This window comes from Elephantulus edwardii, unplaced genomic scaffold (assembly GCF_000299155.1).
Source record: "Elephantulus edwardii isolate Elephantulus edwardi_28Jun2011 unplaced genomic scaffold, EleEdw1.0 scaffold00185, whole genome shotgun sequence".
Lineage (NCBI taxonomy): Eukaryota > Metazoa > Chordata > Mammalia > Macroscelidea > Macroscelididae > Elephantulus > Elephantulus edwardii.
The window spans coordinates 3060496-3070298 of record NW_006399935.1 but is presented as its reverse complement, the minus strand read 5'-3'; the positions used below and the strand labels follow the sequence as shown (position 1 = coordinate 3070298).

The window sequence follows — 9803 nt, the reverse complement described above, 5'->3', positions numbered from 1 at the left end:
TCCCACCAACAGTGAATCAGGGTTCCAGTTTCTCCACAACCTCGCCAGCATTTGTTGCTTGCTGTTCTGTTAAATTTTGCTATTTTGACAGGGGTGAGATGATATCTCATAGTCGTTTTATGACGTGCACCTTTTCAATGCAGTGTCCTTGCATTGGACAAAGCTGCCATCGGTGAGGTTTGCCACCCATGGACAGGCTCCTGTAGGACCTTACATGCGATATGAACACTCGACTGTCCTCATTAATGACACAGTCTTTCTTTGGGGTGGGCAGAATGACACAGAAGGGGCCTGCAACATTCTCTATGCCTTTGACTTCAATAGTCACAAGTGGTCCACACCCCGAGAGTCGGGAACAGTTCCTGGGGCCCTGGATGAGCATTCAGCCTGTGTCCTGGGCAAGACCATGTACATTTTGGGGGGCTACGAACAGCTGGAAGACTGTTTTTCCAATGACGTTCACAAGCTAGATACCAACACCATGACATGTACTCTTATTGGTACAAAGGGGAACCTGGCGCACAGGAGGGACTTCCATTCAGCCACCATGCTGGGAAATCACATGTACGTCTTTGGGGGTCGTACCGACCGCTTTGGGCCATTCCACTCCAACAATGAGATTTACTGCAAACGCATCCGCGTCTTTGACACCAGGACCGAAGCCTGGCTGAACTGCCCACCCACCTCAGTGCTGCCTGAGGGACGCCGGAGCCACTCAGCGTTCAGATATAATGGAGAGCTGTACATCTTTGGGGACTATAATGCAAGACTGAATCGGCATTTCCATGACCTTTGGAATGGAAGTTTAACCCTGTGACCTTTACTTGGAAGAAGACTGAACCAAAGGGGAAGGGGCCCTGTCCCCGTCGGCGCCAGTGTTGCTGTATTGTTGGTGACAAAATTGTCCTCTTTGGGGGTACCAGTCCTTCTCCTGAGGAGGGCCTGGGAGATGAATTTGACCTCATTGAGCGTTCTGACTTGCACATTTTGGACTTCAGCCCTAGTCTGAAGACCCTGTGCAAACTGGCCGTGATTCAGTATAACCTGGACCAGTCCTGTCTGCCCCATGATATTAGGTGGGAGTTGAACGCCATGGCCACCAACAGCAATATCAGTCGTCCCATCGTCTCTTCCCATGGGTAGGAGGAAGTTTCTGCTGTCTCCCCACCGGAGCCTGCTGTGATCTTCACTGCCCATGACCATCTCTCACCCGCCTGCTCCTTTGAATCCTGGACTCCGTACACCTCCACGTGGAGTTGCTGGACTAGAGGTGTTTTCTATGCTGTGAACTCAGTGGGGAGTCACTGGGGAGAGGGCTATGTCTCTCCCTCTCTGGGGCCAAAGGCCTCTTCCCCTTGGTGCTGTGTCTCATCTATACTTCTCCAACTACTCCTGGTCCTCTCTGCTCTGCCCCTGGCCAGTCACCCTGGGAAGGGAAAAGAAAGGGGAGAAAGGCAAAGCAAGCAGTGTCTGACTGAGCCTCAGGAGCTTCCTCAACTTCTTCCTCTCCCTCCCCCTGCCTGAGCCATGTGAGCATTGACTGGGAGCTGAGAGGAGTTGCAGCTATTGGCATGAAACCTCTTTCTCCCTCAGCTGGGGACCAGCAGATAATCCCACCCATTTCCTGCCTGAGTTGTTGCTGTAACCTGAAGCTCAGCCAGCTCATATTTTGTAAAAATTAAAAACCCCAAACCGTGAAAAAAAAAAAAACAACCAAAAAAACTTGCATCAAGCAAGTCTGTTGATCCATCTTTCCAATAGTAGGTGCTCACTTCATGTCTCTGTGTCACATTTTGACAATTTGGACACTATTTCAAATGCTTTCATAATATTATCACGCAATTAAAAAACTATAGGTCTTGTTCGTTACGATCGAGTTGAGTATGGTTCATATCCACGCTATGAACAACAGATCTGAGCCCTGAGTAAAAGGACAGCCAGAGTGCTCTTGTAGGCTAAGTTGGTGATGCTGTATCTCACACACTTTGGACATAGTGCTAGAAGAGGCTATTCCTTGGAAAAGAACATCATGTTTGGAAAGGTGGAGGGTCAACGAAGGAGAGGAAGACAATGAGATGGATTGACACTGTGGCTGCAGCGATGGGCTCAAGTGTGTCAGAAATGATGAGGATGGCACAGAATAAGACAGGGTTCCTTCTGCTGTTCCTGGCATCGCTGTAAGTCATACTCACCTTATGGCAACAACACACCCAGGGAATCTGGCGCCCTCATGGGCAGGGAATTGTGCTGCCAACCCAAAGGTAGGTAGTTTGTCTTCACCATCAACTCTGAGGAAGAAAGAAGAGCGATCCTCATGTGATTTACAGCCTCTGGAAAGCCCTCAGAGGCTCAGCTAGGAATTTGTTCCGACCCCACGACAGTGAATGAGGGGTCTTACGTACTAGTTTTTGAGACTAACAATGAACACTTAGGATAACTTGTCCTAGCTTCATCCATGTTATGTAGTTGTTGTTGTTATGTGCCGTCGAGTCGTTTGCGACTCGTAGCGACCCTATGTACAACAGCCCTAAACTCCACTCTGTCCTGTGCCAATCGCACTGTCTCTGACACTTCCATCCCAATTATCCCAGTCACTGAATCAATCCACCTCATAGAGGGCCTTCACCTCCTGCACTGTCCCTCCACCCTCCCAAGCATGATGTCCCTCTCCAGGGACCGGTCCCTCCTCACAACATGTCAAAGTATGTTAGACGGAGCCTCAGAATCTTTGCCTCCAAGGAGCCACCCGGTTTAACCCTTTCCAGGATGAATCTGTTTGTTTTCCTAGCAGTCCATGGAATTCTCAACACTCTTCTCCAGAACCACAGATCAAAGGTGTCAATTCTCCTTCTATCCTCCCTGGTCATTGTCCAACTCTCTGATGCATAACAAGTGATTGCGAAGACCATAGCCTGTATCAGATGCACCTTAGTCTCCAGAGAGACACCATTGCTCTTCAGTAGTTTGGAGAGGTCCTTAACAGCAGACTTTCCCATGGCAATGCACCTTTTAATTTCCTGGCTGCTGGTGCCAAGACTGTTGACTATGGAGCCAAGCAAACTAAAGCTGTGTACAATCTCAATCTCTTCACCATCCATCCTGATGCTGCCAATTGGTCCAGTTGTGTAGTATTTTAGAAATTCTTGATGGCTGCTAGTGTTGCACCGTGCCCTGTTTTGTGAATGTATCATGATTTCTTTACTTAGACTTCTGGTGACAGACACTTGAGTTGTTTCTAAATCTTGACTATTGGAAAGAATTCTACAATAAACATGGGTGCAAGTATGTCAGTTTACGGCACAGCTCTTATCTCTTTGAGATACCTAATACTGGGCTTGCTGGATCAAATGATCAAGTGCCAGATCAAATAGTATCTCTGTTCCAACTTTCTAAGGAATTGCCAACCTGCTTTCTATAGTATTCGCACCATTTTACGTTCTCACCAGGACTGTGTGAGAGTTCTGAACTTTCAAACGAGCTTTCTTGTGTTTTGGTTTTTCTTTTCTAGTTAATACTGTGTTGCTCTAGAATGAAGTTAATAAGCAATCTATACTACCTTCCCCTGCATTGAACTAACAGGTCTGTCTTGGAAATGGTGAAACCAAATTTCTCCTGGGAGGCTAGGATTTTGAAGCTCTGTCTCACCAACTTTGGGCATGTGGCCAGGAGGGATTGGTTCTTGGAGAAGGACATCATGCTTGGAAGGATGGAGGGACAGTGCAGGAGAAGAAGACCCCAGATGAGATAGATTGATACAGAAACTAGGGCAATGGGGTTAGATGTGTCAGAGTCAGTGAGATGGCTCAGGACAGGGCAGGCTTCAGAACAGTTGTAAATAGAGTCACTATGAGTTGCAGGCTACTTGATGGCACATAAAAACAGCATTGTTGTCTTGTGTGTTTATTTTTAAATTTTTAATCATTCATTATTGCCTAGATATCTTATTGTATTGATTTTTATCTAATAGCTAATGATCTTAATTAAGCATTTTTCCTGGCCATCTGAATGTCTTCTTTGGTGAAGTGTATATTCATATCCTCTGCCTGTTTTAGTAATTGAGTTGTTTTTCTTTTTCTCGTTGAAGTCTTGACATTTTCTAGAAATCTGAGAGGTGGGGGAGCTCTGGTGGCCTAGCGGTAAGGAGCTGCAACTACAATCCCAGAGGCGCATGGTTTGAATCCACCAGACGCTCTGCCGGGGAAGGAGGGACAATCTCTTTCTGTACCAGTCAGATCTGATTTGACGGTACACTTACACAAAAAATAATAAAATAAAAAACAATCTGAGAGGCGAGTCCTTTTGTCAGATGGTAATTAATGATAACAGACAGGTAATGTTTCCCCAGTCTGTATATCCTCTTTTTACTCTTTAGGATCTCTTTGATGCACAAAGGGATGCTCCCCCCTTACATATGCTCACTTTTTCTTTTATAAAAATAACTGCATATCTGCTTTCCTACCTTTTAAAAAAATTTCCATTTGTTCATTGTTGCACATTTTCCTCCCTGTCTCCCCCTCCCCTCACAGTTCACTTTTTTCTTTGGAAAAAAAAGGTCTTTCATTGTTATACAGTCTCTCCACACCCTGGACCACTTTACTATGTAACTCTTACTCTGGTCCCTTGTCACATAAGGAATTTTATGAGGTTCCATTCATCTGGCTTGTTCTCTGTTATTGTGCATCAGTTACATTTGTTGGTCTACGTACGGTATAGTTTAGGGATGTTGTTATTGGGCACCACAGAGTTGGAAGCAACTCATAGCTCACCCGTGAAGCATTTTCAGAGGCAATTAATTATACGGGAGAAGATTACCCACCCTTTTCCTGAGGAGCAGCTGGTGAATTTGAATCACATACCTTCGGGATTGCAGTGCAGCTTCTTGCCATTAGGTCATTAGAGCTAGGTAACGTCATAATAAATGGAGATACTGTTGAAGTCGTCAATGATTCAATTTTGCTTGGATCCACAATCAACACCATTGGTAACAACAGTCAAGAAGTCAAGAGGTGTGTTGTATTGGGAAAAACAATCTACTGACCAGGAGCTCTCATCGTTGTTAAGGAGCAACAATGTCAGTTTAAAGGCTAAGGTGCAACTGATTCAAGCCATGATTTTTTCAGTTACTTGCTATGCATCTGAAAGTTGGATGGTAATTAAGAATGAGAGAAGAAGAATCAATGCCCTTGAATTGTTGGAGAAGAGTATGAAATAGTCCATGGAGAGCCAAAAGAATGAAAGGTATCTATTTCTTGGAGAAAGTGCAAACATGGCGCTCCTTAGAGGCAAGGATGGTGAAATGTCATCTTACATATTTTGGATATGCTGTTAGGAGAGGTCAATCTTTGGAAAGGCGGAAAGGTCAGTGGCATGGAAGAAGATCCTCAATGAAATGGATTGGCATAGCAACTGTCAGTGAGTTCAAGTACATCCGAGAAGATGAAGATGACACAAGATAGGGCAGACTTCAGAGCTGTCTTCACAGGGTGGCTCTGAATTTTAGTTGATTTGACAGTACTTAATAACAACAAGTTTGCTTCAATTTTTTTCTTTGAGAATCTATTTTTTAGTAATTTCTCCTTTTGTTTATTTGCACCAGAGTTCACAAATAATATTTTTTTATTCATCTACATATCGTTTTTTTTTAACATTGTAGTTACAATTTCATTTGATTATTTGTTGATCTTTGTGGATTAAGGTTTTACTCTGAAATCCTTGATCCATTTTGAGTTAGTTTTTTTATATGATGTAAGTTACTGGTCTTGTTAATCATAAAATGAATCACAAAAGTCTTGCACACCATTCCCCTGCCTACCCTTTATTGTCTTTCTAAGGATACTCTGGTGGTCTACTGGCAAGAAGCTGTGCTGCAATCCCAAATGCACGTGGCTTGAGTCCACCAGCTGCTCTGCAGGAGAAGGATGGACAATCTCTTTCCATGTGACTGACTGCCTCTAAAAACCCACTGGAGGGTCACCTATGGGTCAGTTCCAACTCGATGGCACATAACAACTACAATTGATCTTGTTTTAATTTTTTTTTTTGCAAATAATAATCTAGTTTTGCCAGTATCATTTGTTGAAGAGGCTGTCTTTTCCATGTTCAGTGGAGTTCATCTTTTTGTCAAAGACCAGTTGATCCCAGGTGGATGGATATATTTCTGGGTTCTCAGTTCTATTCCATTGATCCATGTACCTGTCATTGTACCAGGATTATTGTGGCTGGGTTGTAGCTTTTGAGGTCAGGAAGTGTTTGTTTTTTTTCTTCTTTGGGAGCACTTTACTTACATGTGGGGTCTCCTTCCACATGAAGTTGGTGTGTTGTAGTGGGTCTGTTGTTCAAAATGTCTTTTCTAGGCCATTGCCTTTGACTTTGTCATATGGTGGCCAACAACATGCAAATAGCATGTGTTAGTCCATTCAGCAAAGTGTTGGCTAGTTTCAGCATTTCACCAGGTTTTAACTGAGCAAGTTCAGTGGTAGAAACTCGACAATGTCATTACTTAACTACTGACAAGAAAGAAGAAGCAGAGAATGCAACACACATCGCTTAGGGCCTGAGATTCTTGTGCTACCCAGTCTCAGACCTACAGGAAACAACCAGAGACTAATGCGAGATAGAACTTATCTGAGACTGCTGCCTGCCCCAGGAAACTAAAGCCAGTAACTATCACTCAAGCTTATTGAAATATTAAGGAGGAGATATTGTACCTCTCTAGAGTACTGAGAAGCAAAGATGTCAGTCTAGATACTAAGATGAGTCTAACTCAGGCCATGGTCTTCGCAATTACTTGCTATGCACCAGAGAGCTTGTCAATAACCAAGATGACAGAAGAAGAATTGATGCCTTTGAGTTGCGGCACTGGAGAAAAGTATTGAACACAGATCACCAAGAGAAAAAAAAATAGTCTGTCTTAGAGAGGGTGAAACCAAGTTTCTCTGTGAAGGCTACAATTTTGAAGCTCTGTTTCACATACTTCAGGCACATAGATGAGAGGGATCAGTCCTTGGAGAAGGACATCATGCTAAGAAGGATGGAGGGACAGCACAGGTGAGGAAGACCCCAGAGGAGATGGATTGACACAATAACTGGGGTAATAAGGGTAAGTGTGTTAGAGTCAGTGACACTGGCTCAGGATAGGGACAGGCTTCAGAGCTGTTGTGCATAGGGTTGCTATGAGTCACAGGTCACTCAATAACACGTAACAATAATAGAGAGCTTTGTACCACTGGTGTAAAGCTGCAAGGGCTGAGGCTGAAAGCACACTTCAGAAGCTGTCATAACTGAGACATTGTATCCTATTGCCAGCTTGATTTGTAATCTGTTAACTTCTCTACTAAACCCCATAATCATGAATTATGGCTCTGAGAGGTCTGTGTAGCTATTGCAACAGATTCCAGGATGAGCAGAACAGTAGGATTGCTGTTAAACTTAGTCAAAATAGGCAAAGGAGCATTAAGGGTTTATTTGACTTCATGGGAATTAGTTTAATGGTGTGAATGCATTTGGTGGGGTCTGTTGCCCCCTGTAGAGATAGCAGAGCTCATAAGACTGTCTACATGACTGATATCCCATTGATTTCTGGAACCTTATTTTTGCCAGTGCCTTCAGTGCAGCTTGGATGTCTCCCTTCATTGCCATTGGCTCTTGATCACATAGTACTTCCTACAATTTTTTCAGTGTTGATAATTTCTTTTTGGCACAGTGACTCTGTAGTCTATCTTCTTTCAATGCTTCCTGATTATTCAAGATTTTACCTATGTAATCTCTGGTGGCCTAGTAGCAAGACACTGTGCTGCAATACTGAAGGCATGCTGTTCAAGGCCACCAACTGCTCTGTGGGAGAATGATGGGCAATCTATTACGGTGTGGTGAACTCCTTCTGAAAACCTGCTGTAGGATCAGCTATGGGTCGGTTTTGACTCGGCAGTACACAACAACATCAACAACAATCTCTCAGTATTACAACTTGAGTCTTCAATTTGTTTTTCAGTTCTTTCAGCTTGAGAAATGTTGGGTGAGTTCTTCTCTTTTCAGTCTCCATTTCCAGTTCTCATTTCATATAATACTTTGCTTTTTCTTCTCAAACTGCCCTATCTTCTGTTCAGCTCTTTTACTTCAGTATCTCTTTCCTTTGTTTTTTTAAAAATAAATGAAACCTATTTTATTATTTCAAGTGTTAAAGATAAAAAAAATTCAGCACAGCTGTTGTATTTTAAAAAGTGAAGCTATGTACTATATTTTTAGCTTAGATGAACTTGATGTCTTTTAATGACATAACAGTTGAACAGTGTACAGTACATCAAGATAGAACTTGAACTTGGCTTATTAACTATAAATGTAATGTCATTTTCAACTGCTAATTCTTGGCATAATAGGTCATGTGATTGTCTGATTCAAAGTGACCATTACCAGTTAATCTCATATCACTAATGCCTGGAATGCTTGACCTATATTCATACTTCATACATTCATCTTTTCAATTATTAAAGAGTGTTATATAGCAGATGCAGCCCTGAACATGTTCATGAGACTATGCCAGAAAACTGGAGGACAGCTACCCAGCCAACTAGCTGGAAGAGATCCATATTTGTTCCCATTCTCAAGAAAGGTGATCCAAGAGAATGGTATAAACTGGCCTAGTGGCAGGACACTGTACTGCAATCTCAGTGGCACATGGTTCAAGGCTACCAGCTGTTTTGTGGGAGAAGGATGGGTAATCTCCTCCTGTGCGAGATTAATTGCCTCTTAACCCCCTGCCCCCAGCCCAAGGATCAGTTATGGGTCCGTTTCAACTCTGCGGTACACAAAAACAACAATATCATTAATAACAAATCCAAGCTGAGTACTGCTGAAGATCATCCTAAAAAGGTTACATTGACAGAGAACTGCCATAAGTTCAAGCTGGGTTTAGAAGAGATTGTGACACCAGAAATATCACTGTCGATGTTGGATGGATTCTGGCTGAAAGCAGAGAATACCAGAAGAATATCTATTTGTGCTTTAGTGATTATGTAAAGGCATTGGACTGTGTGAACCATAACAAACTATGACCAACACTCAGAAGAATAAGAAACCCAGAACACTTAATTGTGCTCTTAAGAAACCTATACCTAGCTCTTTTTCATGGTGCTGCTGGGCCAACTGGCGGCTTCACCATGAAGCAGAACAGCTCCTTCCCTGCCACTGGCTGTCAAAAACTCATTGAAGTCAACAATGAACACAAACTTTATATATTTTATGAGAAGGGAATGGCTACAGAAGTTGCCAACAACTCTCTTGGTGATGAGTGGAAGAGATACGTTGTCTGGATTAGTTTTCCCATGAAGCAGGGTATCGTGTCTTATGGCTGAGTTTCCCTGCTGGTGAGTAAGGGTTACTACTGTTACAGACCACAGAGAACTGGAGAGAAGAAGCGCAAATCTGTCCGGGGTTGCATTGTGGTTGCCAAGCTGAATGTTCTCAACTTAGTTATTGTGAAAAAAGAGGAGATGGCTATCCAAGCACTGATTTTTCCTATTGTGCCTCATTGCCTGGGGCCTCAGAGAGCCAGCAGAATTTGCAAACTCTTCAGTCTTTCTAAGGAAAATGATGTCCATCACTATGTTATGAGGAAGCCACTGAACAAAAAAGGCAAGAAACCCAGGACCAATTCTCCCAAGATTCAATGTCTTGTGACTCCATGTGTCAAGCACTGGTGTATTTTGCTGAAGAAATAGTGCACCAAGAAGAATAAGGAATATATTTCTAGTAGTGGAATAACTGGATCATATGGAGTTTCTAAGTTCAATTTTTTGAGGAAATGC

At 43.0% G+C, this 9803-nt stretch overlaps 1 pseudogene; it reads left to right on the top strand.

Annotated features, from left to right (window-relative positions):
* LOC102849677 overlaps positions 1-1143 on the top strand; it is a 5057-nt pseudogene extending 3914 nt beyond the window's left edge.
* The last annotated feature ends 8660 nt before the right edge of the window (positions 1144-9803 follow it).